Here is a 19,081-nt window from a genome sequence, read left to right as displayed (position 1 = left end):
GTGTATTTTGTTGACCTAACAAACAAGGGAAGTAACTGAAGTTTGACCTGGTATTTGGACAGCAGGCTCAATAGTTTAGAAATATGACGTATAGCACCAGCCATTAGTTATAAACATGATAGTATTACGTGAACCAGAAGCCCATGTCGTATGAGGGTTCAATATAATTATGTCATAATATATCGGAGTATCAAATAAATAACTGACATAATAATGCTCTAACAAGTATTAATACTTCAGAATTTTAGTCACCAAAGAAATATGCATAAATTAAGCTTCACAATAAAACAGATAGTAAATATTTGAAAATTTGTTTTGAAATAGCTGAAAAAATGAATTTTTGATTGAAGCTTTGTACACAAATCAAAGTCAGGAACACACTTTATGAATAATAGTAGAGAATTAAAATGTTGATTTTTGATAAGCTGAACCTGGTCTTACAACCAAATCTGATAAAGGAATAAGGAATAGTTACTATTGTTAATTTTTGGGTGTCTATAAATGGTAGTCTGGGTGCAGTCCTGCGCCGATTTATAAGACCAAATATAAATAATAGATATATTGTTTCGCATGACATGGGGTACATTTGGCAGGATGCATCGTTGATCTTTATTTCCTGTATTAATTTCAGTTTACTTTCAGTTTAAGTGAAAATCAGCGTCATAGTCAATGGATTATTGTCTTTAGTAAACAACAGCAGTTTCACAGAGTCAAAAGAAATAATTATTTATTGCAGTCTTTGCACTAATTTTTTTCAAGCACTAGCCCAGTCGGGCTAGCAGCCTGGAAAAAGCACTAGCCCGAATCAAGTTTCACTAGCCCGGACCAAAATAACTTTTTAACAGAGATATTTTAATGTATGTGTAAGGTAATAAAGCTATAACACTAGTAAACTGTTTTCTCATTTTAATCTCTACTGTATTCCATCAACAATGAAAACACAAGGTAGGTCTTCTGACATCTCGCATTCGGTTTCTCCGTCACTATTGTCTCCATCATACATCATCTTCTCTGGCACCAGCGATGTCCTAGTTGACTAAATGTAATGCATGAAATTGCATAAAATTTATTTGTCAAAATAACTGTTCAACCGAAAATAGTATTTAATAATTATTGTAAAATTCAGTACAAACAGTTATATTGTAACTGAGATCTTGTGTCTGTCACCTCGTCTGCCTGGTCCATCTCATCTGCCTTGTCGAGATCAGAGTCTGTAAGGGTGATGACCTCCTTGGGTCTGGCAGGCTGCTTTATACCCTCTCCTACTCGTCTCTTCTGGCCAGATGGTGTAGAGGTCTGAAATTGTTAACATGTACATTGTATTAAACATGTAGATTATTCAATTATTGTTTGTCATTCTTTTGAATTCATATAGTTTCATATACTTTTTAATAACTATATCAATTCTTGCTTTATTTAACCTACCATCCATTCAGTATGTTGTACCTTTGACGAAGGCATTGTCATTGGTTGGGGAGTACTGTTTACAAATGCCACAAGTCATAATACCCTCACTGTAACAAAGCCATGGCCTGTTCACAGTCCAAAATGACTGGAACTTTCGTTTTCTTGCCTGTTCATAAACCTTAGTTACCTCCTTTTTAGCATCAGGCCTGTCACCAGGAGCCTTTCTTTTCGGGGTAGCTCCTTCGAAATAACGTGAAGCGACATCGTTCAGTGTGAAGAAATGACAGCTACACGATTAGACTGTATCCCGTTCTCAATTTTTCAAGCGTCCCTCAAGTACACGAAATGTTACATTTTGAATAAGCGTTTATCAATCTGATGCGAATAGCGGTAAACCAGTCATAGTGCAAGCGTCTATTAAGCGCATTTCAATAAGCGTCTAGGTAGCCTGTTGTAACAGATACGGATACCGATAGGTAAAACATTTCGGATAATTATTTTTCGGGAAAAATCACTCGACAGGGCGGGCTAGTGACTTGATTTTTTCAGTCGACCGAGCGGAAAACAGCTCGACTCGGTCGATGGTCGAGTGGGTTACGTCGAAGACTGTTATTGTGTTCATGTGTTCTAAGTTATTAATTGTTTTGTACTCAAAATTTAGCGCTAAATAATAACTAAATCAGATTTTAAGTGCAAAACTTGTATTCAAATACACAAACACACGAGTGACAACCATTTGAAAATGTTTTCGGGAGTTATTTTTTAAATTCTAAAATGCACTTCTCAGTATTTGTATACTGATAAGTTACATAATAAAATAAATAAGATAAAAAAGTAAACGTTTAAGAAACAGACTGTATTTACACATATAAAGTAACATCAGAAAATTAAACCTTTTACAAGTAATTGACCATTTTAATTTTCTCAATTTTCATTCTTATTGCTCTTTAATTCGTTCTTATTGCTCTTTAATAATTGTGCATATTTACTTATTGATAAAAAATAAGTGGCCTCTTTCTTTGTTGTACTTTGGCAAGTATTCATAAAACAACATATGTCATTTCTTAACTTAAGTCAATTCCTTAAATTGTTCATAGTCAATTTAAAAGATAAGTATAAGTGTTTTTAATATGAAAGTATGTATTTTGAATCAAATCAATGATTATAAAACATTTCAAATATTATGAAGCCATTGAATCAAGTGAGATACTGAACTTAAGAAAAGGACTTAGTTTGGAAAAGATTTTTTATTGCAATAGAAAATCATTTCTTTCCATAATTGCATGATATATTTAGTAAGAAATATACAACTTTTTAACTTTCCCTTTCGCTCGCCTCTGATTTGCCTTAAATTAACATTTTTTTTAATATGTATATATAATATTTTTAAAAATATTTGCTCGCACGCTCCTACTTGCAAAATCTGTAGAACATCGCACATGTAGTGGCCTTATGACTAAATTGAATTTTGGGGGTAGTTTTAAACATGATTAAATCAAAATCTATTGGCAGAGTCATGAGAGTGAACACTGAAGTAAATAAGCAATTAATGAGCTAAACTTCAACATAATCATTTCACACAATCTGTCAAAAATAATACCTAAAATTTAAGAAACATTGCAAATAACCATAGTGCCAAAAATGTAGAGTTCTGCAACACTGTTTATTAAGACAATCACAACTTTAGATTCTTCTTACAAAATTAATGTCTTACCTATCTTTGACTAGTACTAACTTCTTAATCAACGGGTATTTTCCCATTTGCTTAAGGCATCTGTAACGATAATGATTCCAATCGAAGCATGCTCGGCAGTGGCATGGCACTGAGTAAGTCTGAACGTCTCTTTGAATGTCTCCGTACATCTTGAGAAATAAATATATGTTAACAACACGACAACTTGTCTTAGTTGTAATCTATAGTTCTGACTTCCTCCGACATCAATGCAAACAACACAACAAGTTGTCTTCTAGTAGTACTTTATAGATATAACTTCCACCTACACCAGTGCAAACAACACACAAGTTGTCTTTAAGTAGTAATCTATAGTTCTGACTTCCAACTATGTTTTGCAGCACACCTCATGGCACTAAGCTGTATGTGAATGACCATTTTCAGAGCCTACTGAGAACTCAAGTCTGAAGCAGTTCAAATGATCACAAGTCTTTTGGTGACACTCTGATCAAACATGCAGTGACTTTTGCAAAACAAGTGATAAGGAATTTATCTTTGTTATACACTGTAAACTGAATGACCTTCATGGCTTTAAATGGAACACAGATTATGGACAATGGTCATAGTAAAGGCCAAAACATATTGCACTTTATAATAATAACTTACAGTCCTTCCAGAAACATGACAAATTTGTGCAACATGAAACAAAGAAGTGTCTCCTTTCCTGGACAGCAGCTATTTAATGAAATGCATTATCCTTTGTGACAAATATACGATAATTGTTTGTTTTGGTGAAAATTATAATAATTTCACCGAGTGAACATCCAAAGCTATATTTCAAGAGTGACAAAGCCTTGAGTTAAATATTTACTTTTGTTGATAATTCATAATAGATTGTCAGATTTGACACTTTTTGTCTCAGAATCAGCTGATGTTGGCAGCAGTGCTTTCAATTCAGTGATATTAGATAACTCACAACAGAACAGATCTCATTTGTTTGTTAAATGCCAAAAATTGCAGCTTTCTTAAAGCGTTAACATAAAACACCAATTTTCGAACCCAAGTATTATCAGTGTGATCTGATCTTTTGTCAGCAGTCTTATATCACCGGTTTCCAAACAATTGGCACATTCAAAGACAAAAAGTTGTCAAAACATTCAGTCTGTGAGAGTACAGCTTTTAAGCTTTATAAAAATATCACATAAATCTGAACAAATTTGCATGTTTGGGACAAGGAACAATTTTTGTAATGAATATGGCCTTATCGATAATTAAAGTGTAAGGCATTGTACATGTCCAAAGAACAGACCAGCAGTCAAGTTTTGATATAATCATTTTATGGTAAAAAGTCAAATGCCTTGTTACAAGTAATATTACCTAAACATTAACCTGGTGAACTGTGTAAGTCTTTAAGTGCTTAATCTGAATGTAATGCAGTGAACCATAACGCATTTTTTAAAACAGTAGTTAATGTAGTACTGTTGGCAAATCATGAGTCATGAATTTTAAACATGCTTTAAATCTTGTTATTGTAAAGATTACAAAATGCGCACTTGAATTAAGAGATTAACTGACTATTACGTCAAATGGTGAAACTTATAAAAACGTAATTACTTTCAATCGGATGTTTGCAAGATTATTTGCAGGATAAATGTATTCATAATTCCCATTATTAAATTGATGCATGCCACAGAAATGAGCTAGATAAATGACAAGGTTTTTAGGTACATATATGACATGTTTCATGAGCTAGATATATGACATGGTTTTTAGCTAGATATATGACAAGGTTTTTAGCTAGATATATGACATGCTGCATGAGGAAGATATATGACAAGTTGCATGAGCAAGATATATGACAAGTTCTATGAGCTAGATATAATTTTAAATGACCAGTTCTATGAGTTAGATATATGACCAGTTCTATGAGCTAGATATATAACCAGTTCTATGAGTTAGATATATGACCAGTTCTATGAGCTAGATATATGACCAGTTCTATGAGCTAGATATATAACCAGTTCTATGAGTTAGATATATGACCAGTTCTATGAGCTAGATATATGACCAGTTCTATGAGCTAGATATATAACCAGTTCTATGAGTTAGATATATGACCAGTTCTATGGGCTAGATATATGACCAGTTCTATGAGCTAGATATATAACCAGTTCTATGAGTTAGATATATGACCAGTTCTATGAGCTAGATATATGACCAGTTCTATGAGCTAGATATATAACCAGTTCTATGAGTTAGATATATGACCAGTTCTATGAGCTAGATATATGACCAGTTCTATGAGTTAGATATATGACCAGTTCTATGGGCTAGATATATGACCAGTTCTATGAGTTAGATATATGACCAGTTCTATGAGTTAGATATATGACCAGTTCTATGGGCTAGATATATGACCAGTTCTATGGGCTAGATATATGACCAGTTCTATGAGTTAGATATATGACCAGTTCTATGGGCTAGATATATGACCAGTTCTATGGGCTAGATATATGACAAGTTGTTCACCAAGTCCTTAAAGTCATAGTGCTGCATACCAAGAATACAGTCACAATTCAGTGAGCTTATACTAAAACCACAATCTTATTAGTTTAGTGACTAAAAACCTAAAAACCTTGGTTCTTTAGTTTGTAAGACACAAAGTAAGGTTTTTCAACCAAAATAAATCTTATAAAAACAGGATCAAAGTCTTATTAAGACTAGAAATGTGTCCATAGGACACGGATGCCCCCACTTCGATTTTTTGTCACAGAAAATAAGCCATAATGATTATTCAGGATAATCTGCACATATAGGATAAGTTGAGTTGAGTTGGGTTTTACGGCATCGCAAGACTGTATAGGTTATATGGCGCCATTCAGGCAGGAAAAAACTTGTTGGATCCACATTGCACACATACTTTTCAATAATTAGATTGGAAACATATATTTTTGAAGTATTTTTGGCAAAAAAGGGCCGTAACTCCTAAATGACTAAAGCGATTTCCATGACTATCGAACTTGATCAAGATATTATGGTCACAAACATGTGTTTAAAGTTTGGTGAGGATTGGACAAACAGTTTTCAAGAATTAGATTGGAAACATATATTTTTGAAGTATTTTTGGCAAAAAAGGGCCGTAACTCCTAAATGACTAAAGCGATTTCCATGACTATCGAACTTGATCAAGATATTATGGTCACAAACATGTGTTTAAAGTTTGGTGAGGATTGGACAAACGGTTTTCAAGAATTAGATCGGAATATATTTTTGAAGTATTTTTGGCAAAAAAGGGCCGTAACTCCTAAATGACTAAAGCGATTTCCATGACTATCGAACTTGATCAAGATATTATGGTCACAAACATGTGTTTAAAGTTTGGTGAGGATTGGACAAACGGTTTTCAAGAATTAGATCGGAATATATTTTTGAAGTATTTTTGGCAAAAAAGGGCCGTAACTCCTAAATGACTAAAGCGATTTCCATGACTATCGAACTTGATCAAGATATTATGGTCACAAACATGTGTTTAAAGTTTGGTGAGGATTGGACAAACGGTTTTCAAGAATTAGATCAGAAACAATCTTCGGGACGTACGTACGTACAGACAGACAGACAGACAGACAGACAGACAGACGTACGGACAAGGGCAACCCTATATGCCGCCACTTTGTGGGGGCATAAAAATAGGCTTATTATGGAGAGGAACATAACTATGACGATATTTATAAACACCTATTTGTACCTGTATGATGCCTTCTCCTACCTGTATGACACCTACTTATAGCTGTATGACACCTATATCTACCTGTATGATGCCTTGTTCTACCTGTATGACACCTACTTATAGCTGTATGACACCTATATCTACCTGTATGATGCCTTGTTCTACCTGTTTGACACCTACTTATAGCTGTATGACACCTATATCTACCTGTATGATGCCTTCTCCTACCTGTATAACACCTACGTATAGCTGAATGACACCTCCTACCTGTATGATGCCTTCTCCTACCTGTATGACACCTACTTGTAGCTGTATGACACCTATATCTACCTGTATGATGCCTTCTCCTACCTGTATGACACCTACTTGTAGCTGTATGACACCTATATCTACCTGTCTGATGCCTTCTCCTACCTGTATGACACCTACTTGTAGCTGTATGACACCTATATCTACCTGTATGATGCCTTCTCCTACCTGAATGACCCCTACTTGTACCTGTATGGTGCCTTCTCCTACCTATATGACACATACTTATACCTGTATGATGCCTTTTCCTACCTGTTTGACACCTACTTTTACTTGTTTGATGCCTTCTTATACCTGAATGATGCCTAACTATTCCTGTAAGAAATCATTTTACACCTGTAAGAGGCCTTCTTGTACCTGTAAGATGCCTACTTATACAAGAATGACACATACTTTTACCTGTATGATGTATTCTTATTCCTGAATGAGGCCTACTTATTCCTGTAAGACTTCTGCTTACACCTGTAAGAGGTCTTCTTGTACCTGTTAGATGCCTACTTATACCTGTATGAGGCCTACTTATACCTGTATGAGGCCTACTTATACCTGTACGAGGCCTACTTACAGCTGTATGAGGCCTACTTATACCTGTATGAGGCCTACTTATACCTGTATGAGGCCTACTTATACCTGTATGAGGCCTACTTATACCTGTATGAGGCCTACTTATACCTGTATGAGGCCTACTTACACCTGTATGAGGCCTACTTATACCTGTATGAGGCCTACTTATACCTGTATGAGGCCTACTTACACCTGTATGAGGCCTACTTATACCTGTATGATGCCTACTTATTCCTGTATGAGGCCTACTTATACCTGTATGATGCCTTTTCCTACCTGTTTGACACCTACTTATACCTGTATGAGGCCTACTTATACCTGAATGATGCCTACCTATTCCTGTAAGAAATCATTTTACACCTGTAAGAGGCCTTCTTGTACCTGTAAGATGCCTACTTATACCAGAATGACACATACTTATACCTGTAAGATGCCTTCTTGTACCTGTATGAGGCCTACTTATTCCTGTAAGACTTCTTCTTGTACCTGTAAGAGGTCTTCTTGTACCTGTTAGATGCCTACTTATACCTGTATGAGGCCTACTTATACCTGTATGAGGCCTACTTACACCTGTATGAGGCCTACTTATACCTGTATGATGCCTACTTATTCCTGTATGAGGCCTACTTATACCTGTATGAGGCCAACTTATACCTGTATGAGGCCTACTTATACCTGTATGAGGCCTACTTATACCTGTATTAGGCCTACTTATTCCTGTATGAGGCCTACTTATACCTGTATGAGGCCTACTTATACCTGTATGAGGCCTACTTATACATGTACACTCATTTTGCCCATTCTTAATAATTAAACTGTTACTTCATGTCATCTTACTATTAAATAAAGAATGCAAGTCATGACTCAGTCCTGCAAAATACACTCAATTTCCCTGTAAACAAGATTTCCAATTATCAATTTGGCTACATACCACTTGCCAATCTAAACAATGACCTCCCCTGATGCCAGACAAGATAACTCTTTGCCATTACTGAAGAAAATTAGATAATTCCTTGTCATTCTTTGTTTTATCAATCTTTAAAACACATCTTTTTTTCAAAGTCTAAAAAAATATTAAGATTTAAAATGCAGTCACAACATTTGAAAACCACAACAATATGTGATCATCAGATCTTCATGCAATCCAGAAAGGTCAGATACTGTAGTCCGATTGTTACAAAGTTACTTACTAATTAGTTTGAAAAGAGAATCTACAAAGTAACCATCCATTAATGCTTAAGATTTATTTACCTGTACAGACAATATTAAACTTTTTTTGTCATGCCTCTACCCTTATTTTTACAATAGAAGGGAGACAATTCACTGAAAAACAGCATCAGTGCGACCTAAGGGAGACAACCATAACAGCATTTTATTACATGTCAGCCAATGAGATCCACAGACAGATTCACGTTAAATCATTTAGAAGAGCTCATTTAACTCAACATCCATTATGCATATTACAACATTACAAACTCAAAATATCAATTAAGTGCCTGCACACTGACAAGAAAAGAGGAACTCGATAGGCATTTCACACTAAAAGACCAAAAAATCATTCCGAATTTTAGATTCACAAAAAAATTGCAATCTGCAGTTTATACTAAGGAGTTAAGGTCTCCTGCACCTTTTATTGGTTGCATAAAGATATAATTATTCTATAATAATCAATAGAAAATCAATAGAAAATACAAGAAGAAAAGTACAGCAGCACTGTGACACACATTCCTGACCCTGGAATGCCAGGAGTGCAAAAACTCTCTCATCACGACTTTAGTTATTGATCTAAGGGAGAGAAGCAGTGCTGGACTGGGTTCAATGGCCTTCGAAACAGCTGATCTACAGCTGATCAAACAGCTATTAATAGATGTGTCCTATTTCGCGTACAAACCTATCAACTTCAATGGTTTAACAGTGAATCATGAACCCATGTATCATGGCTTGGAGACATTAGGTAACAATATCACATTTGTTGAGTACATGACAAAAATCATTAGCTGGCAGTAACTGTTATTTCAGTCCATGTTCATAGTGATAATGTGACATTGTCTGCAAAATGAGTTCTGCAGAGGTTAAAGTGGTATGTTTTTGTTTTTTTAAATAATGTGTCTCGTAAGCAGGTCCATCAGTGCTATTTTGATTTAATCAAATCGTAAATGATACCTTACAGAAATCTATTTTCATTACCCAATCACTTATGTTTACAATTGTTTTTTTATGATAATATGAATGTCTTCACAGGACTCATCTTTGAAGACAGTCACACAAGTTATTATAACCATCATATGAAGTCTGTTCGAAAAGAACACTATTTGGTATAAACCGTGAGATTATATCAACTGGCAGTAAACAATACCATTATCCAGCCTCATTGATTTTTTACTTTCTGGCCTTGCAATCAGGAGCTTTAATTCCTTAATTCAAGCAGAATGAAGGCATCAGGTGTAAGTAGGCATCATCCAGCCCCAAATTCTATTTAAAAACAAAAACAACCTCCAAATTAGGGCTGTGTATCGTCACTCAACTCACAATATGATACGTATCATGATACGGGGTATGCGATTCACATATATCACGATACGCTTATATATATATATATATATATATATATATATATTATTTTTTATGTAAGACTTTAATGTTTGCCTATTTTGTAAATTGTTTGCTATATTATTGAATAAATATTATTTGTTAATGTTTGCCATTTTCATTAATTGTTAAATTTTATTAAATGAAAATTGTTCATTTAGTTTTGCCTTTTTGTTAAATGTTAATTGTTGTGCCTATTATTGCTTTTAAATGAGTATTATTTATTTGTCTTTTGTTTACCTTTTGCATTGGTGTTTATTCTTGAAAAGAAAAAACAAAACAAACAAACAAAAACAATGTGTCTTATAGCTTAAGCATGAGATAAGTCAGGTGTCTACTAGCTAGTGTCTACTACTGTCTAGTCGCTTTGGACTAAAATTTTGCTGGAGCATTTCTATAGGGTTTCTCTTTACTACCGGTAGTATTTCCTTCCGCCATTCTTGACTTTGCAGACAACTGAAAACTGTCAAAACAACGAAAGCCACTTCAGCCGCATTGTCGCATACAGCTAGCTCACAGATTCCAGTTTTTTTCATAACTTTTGTAAATCATAATTTACAATAGAAAATGAAATTGCAATTTTTTTAATAATTTTAGTTTCATTTTTCATTTTAGTTGGAAAATTAACACAGTGTAGATAAGTAAGATAACTAGTTGAAACATATTTTGCTAGCTCTACCTGCTGTTTCGACAGTTAAAAATGAAAGTTAACAAATTGACCGGATCGTGCAAACATGTTTGAAAAGTGTTTTAAGCATACAAATCTTAAGTCGAGGTAACAAATTTTATTCAATCTAACGATACGCGATGTACACAATTTTTTACGATGCAATAAGATACAGTATATTGTTGGGTACCCAATCGCGATTTCATGATGCACCGATGAATCGTTACAGCCCTACTCCAAATTCCAACTTAGTAATTTATTGGTTTCATTAAGTGACTTATTTAGAAGCTTGCACAAGATTGGCTAGTGTAGAAGTATTTGAGAGCGATTTCATGTTGAACACCAAGAAAGTTAGTTTTTATTTGTTGTCTTTTGAATGATAAGTCGGCGCCTGCCAATAAAATCATTCAGAAAATCAAAATTAAACACTAACCTTTACCAGAATGAAAAATTCTACATTTAAAGTCCATATAAAACTTTTCGACACATTTTATTACCCTCTTTTTGTTTAAGGTTAGCATTGTTCAAGTTCTAGTAGAATAATCACAAAATAGACCCACAAAAAAGACCCCCTGAGCCTCTATAAGGGCATGCTTGTCTAAAAGGACAGTAAGGACAGAAATGGTAATTATGATATTGATATTGTTGACCAGAAATGTTTTAACATCAAAGCCTCCCTGAACTGTGATGGCCTGGTTTAGTGTATTAACATTACCACAACTGCTCCTATTACAGACCAGCATCATGCTTGGATGGACTGAAACTATTATGTATAATCACGTGACAGGTCAATGTGAATATTCTAAGAAAAGGCAAGGCTTACATTTAACATGCAATGGTATCATACATCAGACAATATCAGTTTATCCTCCAATACATCATGCTGTAATATGATTTTTTGCGAAAAAATGATTTGTCTTCTTTGTTTTTTTCAAGACAAGTATAATGTTTATATTTATTAGATCTGTACTTTGTGAAGGAATCTTGCCACTAAGTATTTACCTCCAATAAATCACCTTCAGTGAAATGAACAATACAGGGCTCATCCTTAAAGGCATTCCCAGCCTTACCAGATTCAATACAGGGCTCATCCTTGAAGGCATTTCCAGCCTTACCAGGTTCAATACAGGGCTCATCTTTGAAGGCATTTCCAGCCTTACCAGGTTCAATACAGGGCTCATCCTTGAAGGCATTTCCAGCCTTACCAGATTCAATACAGGGCTCATCCTTGAAGGCATTTCCAGCCTTACCAGGTTCAATACAGGGCTCATCCTTGAAGGCATTTCCAGCCTTACCAGATTCAATACAGGGCTCATCCTTGAAGGCATTTCCAGCCTTACCAGGTTCAATACAGGGCTCATCTTTGAAGGCATTTCCAGCCTTACCAGGTTCAATACAGGGCTCATCCTTGAAGGCATTTCCAGCCTTACCAGATTCAATACAGGGCTCATCCTTGAAGGCATTTCCAGCCTTACCAGATTCAATACAGGGCTCATCCTTGAAGGCATTCCCAGCCTTACCAGATTCAATACAGGGCTCATCCTTGAAGGCATTTCCAGCCTTACCTGGTCCAATACAGGGCTCATCCTTGAAGGCATTTCCAGCCTTACCTGGTTCAATACAGGGCTCATCCTTGAAGGCATTTCCAGCCTTACCAGATTCAATACAGGGCTCATCCTTGAAGGCATTTCCAGCCTTACCAGATTCAATACAAGGCTCATCCTTGAAGGCATTTCCAGCCTTACCATATTCAATACAGGGCTCATCCTTGAAGGCATTTCCAGCCTTACCTGATTCAATACAGGGCTCATCCTTGAAGGCATTTCCAGCCTTATCAGATTCAATACAGGGCTCATTTTTGAAGGCATTTCTAGCCTTACCTGATTCCAGGCCATTTCTTTTCCCATATCTTTTCTCTTTGTTCATTGACTTCACTGTCTGATTAAATCAAACAGAAGTCAACTTAATGGACTTATTCTCATGTTCACAATTGTCACACTTAAGCTCCTAAGAGCCATAAACATTGCAGGGTGTCACAATTAAAGCTGCACACTCACAGATTTACCAATTATGCAACTTTTTTATTTTTTGTCTTGGAAAGAGCAAATTTTTGCGTAAATATCTGCAAACTATTGATAAAAGATTGCTGACAAAAAGTCTGGTCGCAGATTTTCATATTTCCGTTCAAAAAATAATGTTTTATGGCTTAAACCGTTACAAATGGTTTAAGAAAATTGCATAAAACATCAATTTTTGAACTTAAAAATTAAAATCTGCAATTCATTTTTTTTGGTTAGCAGTCTTGTATAACTAGTTTCCATGGATTTTGCCAAGACAAAAAATAAAAAAGTTGTCAAAACGTTCAATCTGTGAGAGTGCAGCTTTAATCTGCGAAAGCCATTCAATTCTAAATTAATTAACCCCATCATGCTAGTTATCGGACATCAACAGTGACATGCTTGATTTATTGCAGTGACAGAATCGATTATCATGCAGCCCACTAATTGCGCAGCTTTAATACTTCAATTTAAAAAAAAGTATGAAGAAAATGTTGTCATCATAAAAATCACTAATTGTGATTTTGTCACAAATGGCTACAGTGTAAACGCTTTCGTATACAAGGTTGAAAAATATTAATGTATTAAAATGACTGATGTGTTGATGATTAAGATAGTGACTTACACATTAGGATGTTCACCATGTCAATTTGAACATGTAATGTTACTACATATTTTCAACAATAAATGTTTTGAACTATAAGCGTATAATATGCCTTTGAATTATTTATCATTTTTGTAAATAATAAAATTCAGAAAATTCACTGTTTTAACAAGAGATGTTTGTCAAACATTATGCCCCCCTTGAGCGCCATGTTGTCAGGATTATATGGACAATTGAATGAAATATGCATGGACCGAAATGACAGCTGATTTGTTGCTGTTTTAAGATTATGACCATTAAAGTGTGAGGATAAAGTGTGTTATGACCGTCATGACCTTTGACTCTATGAACTCAAAATCCAGAGTCATCAGCTGGTCACCAGAAACCTAAATGTCAAGTTTGAGTGCCATGGGTGCAGGCATTGTCAAGTTATCACAAGACAAGTTTTTTCGTTCAAGGTCACTGTGACCTTGACCTTTGACCCGATGACCCCTTAAATCATAAGGGGTCATCTACAAGTCAGATGCAACTCCAAGTCAAGTTTGAAGGCCATGGGTTAAGGCATTGTTGAGTTATCACTCGGACAACCTTTTACCATTCAAGATCACTGTGACCTTGACCTTTGGCTCTATGAATCCTAAAATCAATAAGGGTGATCTACTGGTCAGGCTTAACATCCATGTTAAGTTTAATGATCATAGGTTCAGGCATTGTTGAGATATCAGTGGGGGAAGATTTGTTAACTTTTTTGCGTTAAAGGTTACTGCGACATTGACCTTGGCCTGATGACCCCCAAAGTCGATAAGGGTCATCTACTGGGCAGGCCCAACCTTCATGTCAAGTTTGATGACCATAGGTCCAAGAATTGTCGAGTTTGCTTTCAAGGTCACTATGACCTTGACCTTTGACCCCTAAAATCAATAGGGGTCATCTACTGGTCAGGTCCAACCTCCATGTCAAGTTTGATGACCATAGGTCCAAGAATTGTCGAGTTTGCTTTCAAGGTCACTGTGACCTTAACCTTTGACCCCTAAAATCAATAGGGGTCATCTACTGGTCAGGCCCAACCTCCATGTCAAGTTTGAGGGCCATGGGTGCAGGCATTGTTGAGTTATCACTTGGACAACCTTTTATCATTCAAGGTCACTGTGACCTTGACCTTTGGCCCAATGACCCCTAAAATTAATAGGGACAATCTCCTGGCCAGGCTCAACCTCCATATCAAGTTTGAGGGCCTTGGGTGCAGCCATTGTCAAGTGATCACTCGGATAACCTTTTACCATTCCAGGTCACTGTGACCTTAACCTTTGGCCCTATGACCCCTTAAATCAATAGGGACCATCTTCTGGCCAGGCCCAACCTCCAAGTCAAGTTTGAGGGCCATGGGTGCAGGCATTGTCAAGTTATCACTCGGACAACCTTTTATCATTCCAGGTCACTGTGACCTTGACCTTTGGCCAGATGACCCCCAAAAACCATAGGGATCATCTCCTGGTCAGGCCAATTCTCCAAGTCAAGTTTGAGGGCCATGGGTGCAGGCATTGTTGAGTTATCAATCGGACAACCTTTTACCATTCAAGGTCACTGTGACCTTGACCTTTGGCCCAATGACCCCCCAAAACAATAGGGGTCATCTACTGGTCAGGCCCAACCTCCAAGTCAAGTTTGAGGGCCATGGGTGCAGGCATTGTCACGTTATCACTTGGACAACCTTTTACCATTCAAGGTCACTGTGACCTTGACCTTTGACCCATTGAGCTCAAAAAACAAAAGGGGTCAGCTACTGGTCAGGCCCAACCTCCAAGTCAAGTTTGAGGGCCATGGGTGCAGGCATTATCACGTTATCACTTGGACAACCTTTTACCATTCAAGGTCACTGTGACCTTGACCTTTGGCCCAATGACCCCTAAAATTAATAGGGACAATCTCCTGGCCAGGCTCAACCTCCATATCAAGTTTGAGGGCCTTGGGTGCAGCCATTGTCAAGTGATCACTCGGATAACCTTTTACCATTCCAGGTCACTGTGACCTTAACCTTTGGCCCTATGACCCCTTAAATCAATAGGGACCATCTTCTGGCCAGGCCCAACCTCCAAGTCAAGTTTGAGGGCCATGGGTGCAGGCATTGTCAAGTTATCACTCGGACAACCTTTTATCATTCCAGGTCACTGTGACCTTGACCTTTGGCCAGATGACCCCCAAAAACCATAGGGGTCATCTCCTGGTCAGGCCAATTCTCCAAGTCAAGTTTGAGGGCCATGGGTGCAGGCATTGTTGAGTTATCAATCGGACAACCTTTTACCATTCAAGGTCACTGTGACCTTGACCTTTGGCCCAATGACCCCCCAAAACAATAGGGGTCATCTACTGGTCAGGCCCAACCTCCAAGTCAAGTTTGAGGGCCATGGGTGCAGGCATTGTCACGTTATCACTTGGACAACCTTTTACCATTCAAGGTCACTGTGACCTTGACCTTTGACCCATTGAGCTCAAAAAACAAAAGGGGTCAGCTACTGGTCAGGCCCAACCTCCAAGTCAAGTTTGAGGGCCATGGGTGCAGGCATTATCACGTTATCACTTGGACAACCTTTTACCATTCAAGGTCACTGTGACCTTGACCTTTGGCCCAATGACCCCCCAAAACAATAGGGGTCATCTACTGGTCAGGCCCAACCTCCAAGTCAAGTTTGAGGGCCATGGGTGCAGGCATTGTCACGTTATCACTTGGACAACCTTTTACCATTCAAGGTCACTGTGACCTTGACCTTTGACCCATTGAGCTCAAAAAACAAAAGGGGTCAGCTACTGGTCAGGCCCAACCTCCAAGTCAAGTTTGAGGGCCATGGGTGCAGGCATTATCACGTTATCACTTGGACAACCTTTTACCATTCAAGTTCACTGTGACCTTGACCTTTGGTCTGATGACCCCCAAAAACAATAGGGGTCATCTACTGGTCAGGCCCAACCTCCATGTCAAGTTTGAGGGCCATGGGTGCAGGCATTGTTGAGTTATCACTCGGACAAGCTTTAAAATTATTTTACCATTAAAGGTCACTGTGACCTTGACCTTTGACCCGATGACCCCCAAAATCAATAGGGGTCATCTACTGGTCAGGCCCAACCTTCATGTGAAGTTTGATGACCATACGTCTAGGAATTGTTCAGTTATCACTCGGACAAGCTTTGGTCTACCGACGGACCGACCGACCGACCGACCGACCGACATACCGACATGCCTGTGCAAAGCAATATACCCCTCTTCTTCGAAGGGGGGCATAATAACAAATAATAACCACAAAGTTATTTCAATATCCTGAATGGAAGGCACAAGACAAATTCAACTGTAAATGTTCAATAATATACATATACACCTTATGAACATACTAGTCTCTGCTAAGTTTCACCTCAAACAAACTGATAAAAAAACATTATTTATGAATGAGGTAAAGATAAACAAATGTTAACCTTCATAAATGTTTTTTTAATGAGCAGCTACTTGTTCACAAATTCCCCAGTAAAAAAAAAATGCAAAACTTTTGCTAATATTTTTTATCTGTACCTTAATCATAACATTTACTTTGTTCTGATCAACAAGGTCAAATGAGATAAACATAATAATGCAAAAAAAAAAAAAATGCTTGTAACAGACAGAAACTAGAAAAATTTGTGTTACATAAGTGCACCAGTCAATTGTGACCATGCCCCCCCCCCCCCCCCAGTCCGGGGAATAGCAGGGACTTTGACTTTCTGTCCAGCCAACAGGGACAAACTGCTGGTAAAATCACTGCCAAATGCCCCGCAACTCGGGGACATCTTAGGTAAGGACCATTCCAAGCTATTTTTGACGCGAAAACAAAACCACCACATTAACTCGGCACTGCGGGTCAACCTGGCAGGAAAAAACACTGCCCATTTCCCCCGCTATCCCCATATACCCCTGGACCTGGGGGAGGGCGTGGTTACAATTGACTGATGCATTATACAATTTTTGAGCAGTTACATTACAAAACAGTACTCTATAATATTACATTGAATGTTTTCCTCTTTCCTCTTTACCATCATGATATATTAGCAAATGTTTGTGTGTGTAATTTCAAAAACTTGTGTAATGGGTGCACATACACTGTAGAAACTACATGCTTCGCATATTCCCTGAAATAGGTGTATTTAATCGGAAATTAACAGTTCATTGGTTTCATTACAAGTTGTGAGCATGCATACAATTTAATATCTTGTTTTTGATACCGAGGTAAAAGCTTCATACAGATATAATGTTTATCTATTATAATGTGAATGCTGTTAATGGAAGCAAATAAATTAGGAAAGTTGTAAATAACGACAGATACAAGGTCAACTTATCAAGAACTTAATACTACCACTAGACAAACTGTCAACAAAAAAATACTTTTTATTACTTCAGTTTAATTTTTTTCTAATCTACAGCATTCATGCATCATTATTTTTAAGAGAAATAATTATGAAGCCTTCACTCTTCCTGCGTATTTGTGCAATAACACGTGATATTGTGTCCTAAGCGGGCTGTTTTATTAATCAATTATTTTGTTTTTCTGCAGTGTGGAGGTAAATTAAACCATTTTAAGAAGTAATGGGAGTAGTATAAAGATATATATATAGTTTTTAAGAGTCTAATGATTTTGTGCAAACAAAAAGATAGACTGTAGGGAATACTAGCAAGGCTGTTAAAACATTGCCCTTCAAAAATGGGAACCAATCAGGCTATAACACGGACCAAGCTCCTGGAACATGCTTCAAGTGTGTGACACAAGTGCGTCATTCCCTTCAAGTCAATTGTTTCCTTTCTTGGCAACATTGGTAAGGTGATTATTTTCCACCTCTCAGTGCATGACATAGATAACATGGCATGACCTTAAAGCTCTGCAGATTTCCTTCTTAAGAGAGAAATCTTACTTTGAATGAATTCTGACTGCCTAAATGAAAGCAACAAATGATTAATCAAAAACAGTTCCCAGTGTTTAAAAACAGAAACTCAGTGGATTGATATCACTGAACAACAGCATTTCATTCATGTGACACAAAATGTGTTCAAAACATCACAACAAAGGAGACAGCCATATCATTTTCAAGGAGCACAATTGTCATAAATAAATGATATGTGATCAGAAAGACTTGAATATAGCAAACCCAATGTACACTGCCATCTTGACTTGGCTTCTATAGGTCTTATGTTGTGAGACTTGCATTGGCTGCCATCTTGACTTGCCTTCTCTAGGTCTTATATTATGAGACTTACATAGGCTGCCATCTTGACTTGCCTTCTATAGGTCTTATATTGTGAGACTTACATAGGCTGCCATCTTGACTTGCCTTCTATAGGTCTTATATTGTGAGACTTACATAGACTGCCATCTTGACTTGCCTTCTATAGGTCTTATATTGTGAGACTTGCATAGGCTGCCATCTTGACTTGCCTTCTATAGGTCTTATATTGTGAGACTTACATAGG

The 19,081-nt window shown here is 37.0% G+C and overlaps 1 protein-coding gene across 1 annotated transcript in view; it reads right to left on the bottom strand.

Moving 5' to 3' along the window:
- Positions 1 to 19,081, bottom strand: part of LOC128217004 (retinoic acid receptor gamma-like) — a 66,809-nt gene that overhangs the window by 33,656 nt on the left and 14,072 nt on the right. The gene's annotated exons all lie outside the window — the stretch shown is intronic.

The sequence above is a fragment of the Mya arenaria genome, chromosome 14 (genome assembly GCF_026914265.1).
Source record: "Mya arenaria isolate MELC-2E11 chromosome 14, ASM2691426v1".
Lineage (NCBI taxonomy): Eukaryota > Metazoa > Mollusca > Bivalvia > Myida > Myidae > Mya > Mya arenaria.
Note: the sequence above shows the minus strand (reverse complement) of the source record. Positions and strands in the feature narration are given on the sequence as shown.